The sequence below is a fragment of the Rhinopithecus bieti genome, unplaced genomic scaffold (assembly GCF_001698545.2).
Source record: "Rhinopithecus bieti isolate Rb0 unplaced genomic scaffold, ASM169854v2 scaffold_13375, whole genome shotgun sequence".
NCBI lineage: Eukaryota > Metazoa > Chordata > Mammalia > Primates > Cercopithecidae > Rhinopithecus > Rhinopithecus bieti.
This window is the reverse complement of record NW_016807628.1, coordinates 1,174,504-1,184,422: the sequence shown is the minus strand read 5'-3', so window position 1 is coordinate 1,184,422 and position 9,919 is coordinate 1,174,504. Positions and strand designations below refer to the sequence as shown.

At 40.8% G+C, this 9,919-nt stretch overlaps 1 long non-coding RNA gene across 1 annotated transcript in view; it reads left to right on the top strand.

Annotated features, from left to right (window-relative positions):
* The window catches only part of LOC108536315 (uncharacterized), a 10,568-nt gene extending 1,574 nt beyond the window's left edge, over positions 1 to 8,994 (top strand). The window contains exons 2-3 of the long non-coding RNA XR_001887483.1: positions 7,910 to 8,018; positions 8,719 to 8,994. This is a non-coding gene — a long non-coding RNA (uncharacterized LOC108536315). The remainder of the gene's footprint in view (positions 1 to 7,909; positions 8,019 to 8,718) is intronic.
* The last annotated feature ends 925 nt before the right edge of the window (positions 8,995 to 9,919 follow it).

Here is a 9,919-nt window from a genome sequence, read left to right as displayed (position 1 = left end):
CCCCCCCCCCCCCATAGAGACTTTTAGAAACAAATACAGTCAGAATCATTACTTATAGAATTGGAGGCCTAGGGTTGCCAGATAAATTACAGAATACTCAGTTACATTTGAATTTCAGAAAAGAATGAATAGTGGTTTGATTTTAGTGTAAGTATGTCCCAGATATTACATGGGGCATACTTACACTAAAAGATATTCATTGTTTATCTGACATTCAGATTTAACTGGATGCCTGTGTGTTGTTTTTGTTTTATTTTTTGTTTCCTCCCTTCCTTCTCCCTTCCTTCTCTCCGTTCTTCCTTCCTTTCTTTTTTCTTTTCCTTCGCAACCTGGCAACCTATTAGAGACCCTCTAGTAGAAATCTTTAACCAGGAAACCAAAATTGACAGAGGCAAAGTAATTTGCCCAGTTACACAGTTGGTTCGAGGCAGAACTAGGGTCAGAAATAAGGTCTAGAAATTTAGTTTTGGTTCTCTTGATTAATCACACTGTCTTTGCTTCCCCCAGGATATCCAATTGGGAGCTAAGGTACCACATAAGCTCACGTCATAAAATCAGTTCTTCATATAATAATTTCAGAATGATTCATACATGCTTCAAAGAACCATAAAGTAAAATACCACTCATTTGGAAATGCCACTAGTTTATAATTTGTGAGGTTTCCTGGCAAAGTGAATCTTTACCTAGAGACCCTTTTCTCTCTGAAGAGTCCCACCGCTTCCTTTTCTATGACCACTGTTCATGATTGTTTTAAGGACTTTGTTCTACCAAGTGATTTCACACCCTTAAGCACACAGTAAGATACAAGCAAAGAGTGTGCCAATTAGCCTTCTCTTCCTATTAAAGAAAAAGTTCTAAAGCCATTTCATCTTATTTGGATAAAAAGATTACTCTTAAAATACTCTAATATGTATTATTTCGAAGACTTACATTAGTTACATATCTTGAGACTCCAAGATTGGTGGCAAAACTGTTATTCCATATTGTGGCCAACCTCAGGGCAAAAATGTGACCTTATATTTTGGCTATGCTGTGACCAAGTGTCCTTGTTCGTGTCTCTTATGACATCTGAGCCTCACTGTCATTATTTTTAAAAGGAGGGGTTAATTCCTTATTAAGTCCTCGAATCTGTTTTGGTTCTAAAACACTAGGTTTCTGAAAATCAGACATGTACTCTGTTAACCACATCTGTTTTTGAAGTTCCAATTGGAATTCAGCAGCAAGAATTGCATCTAAGTCTTTTGTAAGTATCCACTGTGCCCAGGATGGTGCCACAGGCTGCCTGTGCTCCCCAAAGCAATCTGGCCATCAAAACCAAATTATAAAACCTCACACAGAGGAAGGAAAGAAAAAGGTGTTAATGAAACTAGCTGTAATGCAAAGAAAGGTCAGCTTCAGCTGCAAGCACTGAAATGAAACCATATAATTGCAAGTGGCAAAAGGGCTCCAGGTGAGACAGGGACTGTATTTACACCATACCCTTCTTTTCTGCCAGTCTTATCATCTAAGCAGCTCTTTCTGGACCAGTGAAATAAGAAGTAACAGGCTGAAGATCTGAACCTTCTAGAATTAGATCCAAGTACCCTAGCCTAACAACAGATCTCCACGAGCGTTTCACAGGCTCATTTTTACTGGCGAGGGAAGGCTGCAGTCAGGGGCAACAGAAAGAAGGACCGTTCTGGCAAATGATCGCAAAATCTTGTTTTGCCTGGGAACTCCCTCTTTCCCACTTGGACTTTGCGTTTTTCTAATGAATGTAAAAGTGCAGTAAATGAGGCCAGGTGGAGATAGAAGAGTGATGTTTCCCTATTTTCCTTTCTTTTTTTTTTTCCTTCCTCTTTTGACTTTTTTTAGCCCTAAAATTGCTCCTGCAGAGAAACCATTCAACACGGGTGAGACTTAACCCAGAGCCAAGATGCTGGAGAAACACAGGCTGCCTTTGCTGGTGGCCTCAAGCCAGGAGAAGCTTTTGTGCCTGCTGGGTGTGGTGCCCACCAAGGAGACCAGGCTCCTGTTCACAGTAATGACACTATGCCTCCCAAAGACAAATGGATGAATTTTTTTGAAAATATAAAATCTTCATGTACTCTATTTCATGAATTGAACTGATTCAAGGACCTTGCTCTGAAAAATGCTATGCAAATTGTTTTCATTGAAATATTTTCCTGTGGCTCCACTTCGTCTTTGGAGCATCCCAGGGGCTTTCCCTCTCAAGTACATGCTACAGTTTTGCAGGCTCCTTTTCTAGACGAGATGTGCTCTCAGGACTCTACTGGCCAAATCTAGACATAACCAGAAACCCAGGGACAACGTGCTGGGGAGGGTGTTGACTATTCAATGACTGAAGAATTGAGCACTATCTTGAGAAGAAGGTAGTGACTTCACAACCTGATCAGGCAAACACTTAGGGCTGTGTCCCTTTCTTACAAATTAGAAAGTTCCCACATTTGCTGCTGATAATAACTAGTACTTATGAAGGCTGACTATATGCAAAGTACTTTGCTTGCAATTCTCATTTATAGGTACTGTTATCGCCACTTTATGGATGAGTAAACTGAGGCTTAGAAAGGTTTAGAAACTTGAGTCTCATTGACTCTAACAGTCCATCTTCTCAACGACTTTTGACAGTAATAGGTAACTTTTCAAGGCTGTGGTCAGCTATGATTGCATCCCTGCACTGCAGCCTGGTGATGAAACAAGACCTCATCTCTAAAAAGTAATAATCATCATTATCATAGGTAACTGTAATTGACTACCTACTATGAGCCAAGCACTATTGTGAGCACTTTATGCATTTTATTGCAATAAACCTTCGTGATGACCTTGTGAAACAAGTACTACTGCTAAGCCCATTTTATGTATGAGGAAAGTAAAGGACAGAAATTAATCAAAGACCTGGTGACTTTAGCTACTCACCCATATTGGCCGTCTGGGTCAATGGAGGTTGTTGGCCTCTCTTCAAATCCAAAGAAAAATAAAGCCTCATTCAAAATGCAAAAGAAAAATGAATTTGAAAAACAACAAACACACAGCAAAACCTACCCCTTCTCTGCCCACATCCCAACTGGACAGCTGTGTGTATCTTCTTTAGTCTTTCTTTAATTTCCCAACAGACTTTCTCTTCTACTCTTCTTCTTTATGTAAGTATAAGACTTGGGGTGGGAAGCAATTTATGCCTCTAAGGTAAGTGTGATTCTCTTGTTCTTCGTGGCCACAGAGAATGAAGTCAGTTCTCTAACAGTTGCACATTCTCTCTATCTCTTATCTTCTCTCCCTCTACCCTCTCTCTCTCTCTCTACACACACACACACACACACACACACACACACACTCACACACTTTCCTCCTTTGATCTCAAAATTCTGAAATGCAGTTTCTGTTAATAGAACTTTCTGTTGATTCATTAGCTAAGCACCAGCACACCAGTTTAGGATAGCGATGCTCTGAGACTATCTATTGCTATGAGGCTGGGGTCTGGGCTCCTAGCCCAGGCACTAACCCACAGTCTGGCCAGCCCAGTAGCTGCCTGATGAGAGTGCAACTCTAAGGAAGCCAGCAGGTTTATTTCCCTCAGTAAATCTATTCTGATTAATGTAAACACTGTATAATACTCCACCTGTAGGTGTTGTAATTAAGGTGCATCGGGACCACAATCAGCACAGTGACAGGCAGAGGGAAAATTATTGACCTCCCACAGATTTTTTAAGTCAGCACATTTAGTACTGTGAAAATCACCAAGTCATTAGCAGAGGGATTTTTTTTTTTAAATTCAAATGAAAGAAGTCTGCTCATATTACAGCTATTTGTTTGCTAGCCTCTTTGTCCCCTTTTTTTAAGGACTTAAGTTGAAAATTCTCCCCCACTCCATCGGAGCCTCTGTAGACTAAGGGGCACCAGTCTTGGTAGGAGGTAAAAGTTTTCCAACCCAGATTTGGAGGAGCAAATGGTTTCTCTAAGGGAGACTGCCACCCAAGCCCAATGCAGAGGGTCCTAGCACAAGGCCACCAGGCAAGCATCCTTCTCTTGTGTTTATAGAGCCAGCGTGACCATGAGTGTGCCTTGCTGGGCTCCCACATTGCCTAAGAGCTCACACCTTGGTGCCAAACTAAACTCCATGGATGCCCATGTGGGAGGGAGGTTGATAGCTGTAGCCTGCAGCTCTGCTTTCTGTCTTTGGCATGGCAGGTGTCAGCATGCAGCCCTGAGAGGCAGACAGGCCCCTTGCCTCTCCCTGTCCTTCTGGCGATAGTACCTTCTGGCCCTCGTTCCCAGCTACCCCTCCCTGACCAGAGGACTGGAGGTGCTGCTTGTCGTGAGTTTGAGAAGTAGAAGTGCACCCCACCACCCATCTCCAGTCACAGACTCAAGGATTCCTGGACTCTGGAGTCATGCCTAACTGGGTTCTGCTTCCCACTCTCCCAATCCCTTGCAAATCCTCTTTGTGGCCTAGTTTCCTCATCCATAAAATGGGGATAACAACAGTATATACCACGTAGTAGTACATATTGTGAAAGTTGAAAGGGATAATCCATGACAAGCCTGCACAATGCCAAGCACATTGCAAATTAGGGGTCTGCGAACATTTTTGGAAAATGATAGATAGAAAATAATTTAGGCTTTGTGGACCATATGGTCTGTGTCACAACTAGTTAGAGTTAACTCTGCCACTGCTTGCTAGAAGCAGCCATAGACCATATGTAAAGGAACAAATGTGGCTGTATTCAATAAAACTTTATTTACAAGAACAGGTATAGGGCCCGATTTGGCCCTTGGGTCATAGTTTGCAGAACCTTATTAATTTAAATAATGAATAAATCTCAGTAGCAGTTAAAACATGTAACATTAGCTGGCTGACCAGCTATTGTATACAAAGAGTTCTGAGTAAATCAAGAATATGTAATCTCTGCCCTCTTGTAAGTTTCTTTTTTGTTTTGTTTTGTTTTTGTGAGATGGAGTCTTGCTCTGTTGCCCAAGCTGGAGTACAGTGGTGTGATCTCGGCTCACTGCAAACTTTGCCTCTTGGGTTCACGCCATTCTCCTGCCTCAGCCTCCCAAGTAGCTGGTACTACAGGCGCCTGCCACCACGCCAGTCTAATTTTTTGTATTTATAGTAGAGACAGGGTTTCACCATGTTAGCCAGAATGGTCTTGATCTCCTGACCTCATGATCTGCCTGCCTCGGCCTCCCAAAATGCTGGGATTACAGGTGTGAGCCACCACACCCACCCTGCCCTCCTGTAACGTATAGTGGGTATTAGGGGAGGGGAGGTATTAATTCACAAATATTAAATGACAGTCTACTGTATCAAAGAAGGTGACACACAGATTAAAAGCTCTTATATAAAGACTAAAGCAATACATACCTTAGAAATATTTAATTTTGAACCAACCCCACCCCATGAAAACAAATCAGGAAGATTTTTCATTAAAATCTTAATTTTAATTCATTTGCATTGCATTAAAATCGCATTACCTTTACAGACTTTTTTTTTCAAGAAAAATAATAAAAATGAAATGGGTATGAATATCATTGCATCACACTCTAAACGTGGCATGCATTGCTTTAAGTACATTCAGCAGAAAGGAAAGCCATTGGATAGGTTTTGTTTCAGCTCATAGACCATTTGCCGAAGTCAATACTCAAGCAGTCAAATCCACCAGCTTGATATGTTTTGATTGAACAGGCTCCTTAATTTAACCAGGGACCTAAATTGTGGAGAAGTCTAAGATCTTAGCTGCTAAAATGGTTAGGAGATAAATGGACAGAATATCCTACCTTCAAGATGCAATTCCAAAGATACCATTTAAACACATCTTGAGTTTAACAGATATGTCAAAGAATGTGTATCTATCTAGCACTCTATCTATCTATCTATCTATCTATCTATCTATCTATCTATCTGCAACTTAATCTTTAAAGTCAGTAAGATCAATTATACACAGATAGAGAGGCAGTTGCTTAACTGAACTTACCTACCTGTCATCTGAAAAGAAATGAATCCTGCTTGAGAGAGAAACCAAACTGACATTTTCTACATTATAGATTATGTACTTTTCATTCATTCATTCACTCATTTTACAAATACTATTGAGAGTATACTATATGCATTGCTTGGACCTACGGGCTAAGAAATGCAAACCTGAGTGAACTTAAGCTCCTGTTACAAAATGCTTAGATATAGCATATGGAGAATACCATATTGCTGATCAGGAGTTTCTCTGGGAAAAATCCACACACCACATTCATTACTCTGAAGAACTCTGGTCAACATCTAGTTTTTACAGAGGTAAGGCCCCTCTTCTAACAAAGGACACCATTTTAATGGAAAGAAGGAGTCTGCAGTCACCTAGTTGTGTGCTAATGGCACCCCCTAGACTGATGATATCGACCAACTGGCTTTTAGATCCTGCCACAACAGGAGATTCACCTGTTCCTGTGCTCTCTTTCTTCTCTATGAGTCAGGCCACTTCTCTGACAATCAATGGACTACTCCTTTTACAAAACTTGTTGAAATGGGTGCTACCTTCCTGCTACATCTATTTACTTCTACTTCTGGCTTTTTCATCTCTAAGTTATTTGCTTTTCTTTCACTTTCCTCTTCTAGCACAATCTTTTCTTTTCTCTCTCTCTCTTTTTCTTTCTTTTTTTTTTGAGATAAGATCTTGCTTAGTCACCTAGGCTTGAGTGCAGTGGCGTGATTACGGCTCACTGAAGCCTTGACCTTCCTAGGCTCAGGTGATCCTCTCACTTCAGCTTCCCAAGTAGTTGGGACCACAGGTGCCTGCCACGATGCCGGGCTAATTTTTGGAATTTTTTTTTTCTTTGGTAGAGATGGGGTCTCATTATGTTGCCCAGGCTTGTCTTAAACTCCTGGGTTCAAACAATCCTCCTGCCTTGGCCTCCCAAAGTGCTGGGATGACAGGCTTGAGCCACCTCGCCTGGCCCACTGGCACAATCTTTAGGTTCAGACATTTCCCACTTCTCTTGGCCCCCTCCACTAAGTCCCCCAGAGCAGTAACCTGGTTCACAAACATATTTTAGGTTTTATGCACTCTTGAACTTCCTTCCTCTTCTGATGTTTGACTGTGTCCCATATGTGAGGATTGCATGGTAGTACAGTAAAATTCTATGAATATGCTGGCTTCTGGGATGCAAGGGGCTTGGAGCTCCTGAGTTCTAAGCCCTAGCCCAAAGTTGGCTACGGCGCTCATTTTCAAAGGCAATCACAAGATTAATATCAAAGAATGTGCAGAATGCACATTGGGAAACCTGTCAGAACATTGTTGGGAAAATAAAGTGAATCAATAGAATGTCAAGAGACTCAAATGGAAAAAATATTGAATATTCATTTTCTCAGTTTCACAGGGGTAGGGATTTACTAGGACCAAGGCAGCTGGTGGGATTTTCGGCTTTCCTTGGAATGGTTCAAATAATTTTTGTGCCGCGCATTGGATTAGTATTCAATTAACTCCTTTAAAATTATAATGTGCAACTTCAACAAACTTGTTAACGAGTCTACAGCACAATTAGAGCAGTTAATAGCCACCAGGTACAACAAATGAATGCTGTATTTCTGTAAACAGGGGACATCTGAAACAAATTCAGCAATGGTGTTTCCTATTTGCGTATCTATTCTACTTTCAAACCCAGCAATACCTGTAAACACCAGAGAAAAATTACAGAAGGGTCCTTTTCTCCCACATATTTATCAAAGAAAATCTGATGTCAAAACCTTGTAGAGATTGTTTCTTTCTAATGTGGCTGGTCCCACTCCAGGAAATCTGATACGCTAACACAACCAGCTCTTAGTGGAGAAACCTAATCAGTGTAGCGTGTTACTTGTGTTGCAAACCCATCGCTATGGTTGCCAAAATGTTTTAAACATAATCTGTCTTTTGCTCTTGCACAGGCCATTTCAATTGAAGAAAACCAAAGATGATCCTGTGAACACTGTATCAGGCATCATTATTGGACTGAAAAAAGGATTACTTGATGAACATGCCTGGCATTTTGTTTAGGTACATTTCACACAGTCAGACACTCACCCTCACTCAGAGAAACAGAGCAAACAGAAACATCCACGGTAGGGCTGGAAATTCCAGGGGAGGACCAAGAAAGCATCTGTCTTCCTGTTGATAATGTAAAAAATGATTTGAGAAAGAATGCATCAGACTTCCATTATGATGATAGGATGAAGAATGCAACCTTCTGGACTTTTCTGAGTTTTCTTAAACTAGATAAATAAAATGCATTGTAAGAGCTTTTAGCATTTGGTTTAATGCTAAACCATCTCTCTTGACTGAAGAATTTTGCATTTTCATTGGATCTATTCTAAAATAACTGTGGAAAATTGATTTTAAACCTAAAGGTTGTATTCTCAATCATTTTTCCAATAAGTACTGTTTGTAATTTTTTCATAATAGATTTTGACCACAGGATATAATGATATCACATGTGATACATCTTTATCTATGCCTAGAAGGTTTTCACTCCTTTTACAAATTCAAAGTGGCCTTACCCACTCTCCTCTCCACACACATCCACACAATTATGAAAGTATCATGTTATGATTTAAATAGATTCACTACTTTTGATAGTTTGTGGAAGAAATGCTACATCTCTTTTCCACAAGGCTGTAAAACTTTCTCAGCATTCTTAAATAACAGCCTAAATAATAAAATCTAAAAAAAGTACAATTTAATTTGTTTTTTTTTTAAGACGTATTTCTTCTCTGGCCTTAGAAGATTAGCTTTTAAAGCGATGGTAAAATCATTGATGTACGTCTTTTCAAGAAAAGGAAAAAAAAAAGAAAAAAGACTCCTAAATGCCAAATATTTGCTCTTTGGAGCATAGCAAGAAGAAAGGGAGAGGACCAGACGACCACATCCTAAGAACAGAGCATTGTCCAGGTAGCTGTCTCCTAAAATGGGATCTCTTTCCAGGTCTTTTGTTAAAGTTTTCTTTCCTAAATAAAACTTAATTTTCTCTCGCTAATCTTTCCAGTGGGTGTCTGCTGCTTCCTCATGCCTTGCTATAAGAAAGCTCGTAAAAAGGAAGAAATCTAAAACTAGAACAATTCTATATTCACGGTTTCTTTGACATTAAAAAGTACTCAAGAGAAGAATTTTTTTTTTAATTTAAAGAAATATCTGTCCAACATGGATGATTGAAGAAGGGTACTCCCCTTTGTCCAGAGCCATAGAAAGACAATTTAATTACACTAATCACTACACCCTCCCCAAATTAGACTACAAATGAATCTTGATTTCTCATGATTTTTTCTCTTTACAAAATAATCTTAAAGTTTAGGAGGAAGAAAAGATGCAGAAGCATAATCAACAATGGAAAAGAGGAAGAAAAAGGGAACTTTCTCCTACTGATCTGGCAGTGCTGGGAAGGGAAGAGCGTGGTCCCTTCAAATGATATGGAAGTGGGGCAGGGAAGTGCTGGGTAGAGAAAGGCGTGGTCTCTGGCTAGGGCTCCACCCCCAGGGACCCAGCTGTGGACAGGCACTCCTGTCTTGAAGCCCGAATGTTGCATTTGCCAAGACCGCCCTGGCCTGCCACGCCCCCATTCTGGGCTTATAAAAACCCGAGACCCCTAGAGGACAGACACAAAAGCGGCTGGAAGTTATGAGGAACACGTGGGCAGAAGAAGACAAGAGCTGAGCAGGTAGTGGAGAACACACGGCGGAATGACGCAGAGTTTTGCTGGAGCAGGCCGCCAAAGGGCCCGACTCCAGGAGAAACTCATCTCCCTTCTTGTTTCCCCATCTGCTGAGAGCTACTTGTACTCAGTAAAACCTTGCACTCATTCTCCAAGCCCATTCCCGGGATACAGAAAGCCCTGTGTCCTTGTGATAAAGAAGGGGGGTCTGATTGAACTGGTTAACAGAAGCTGCCTATAGACAGCAAACCAA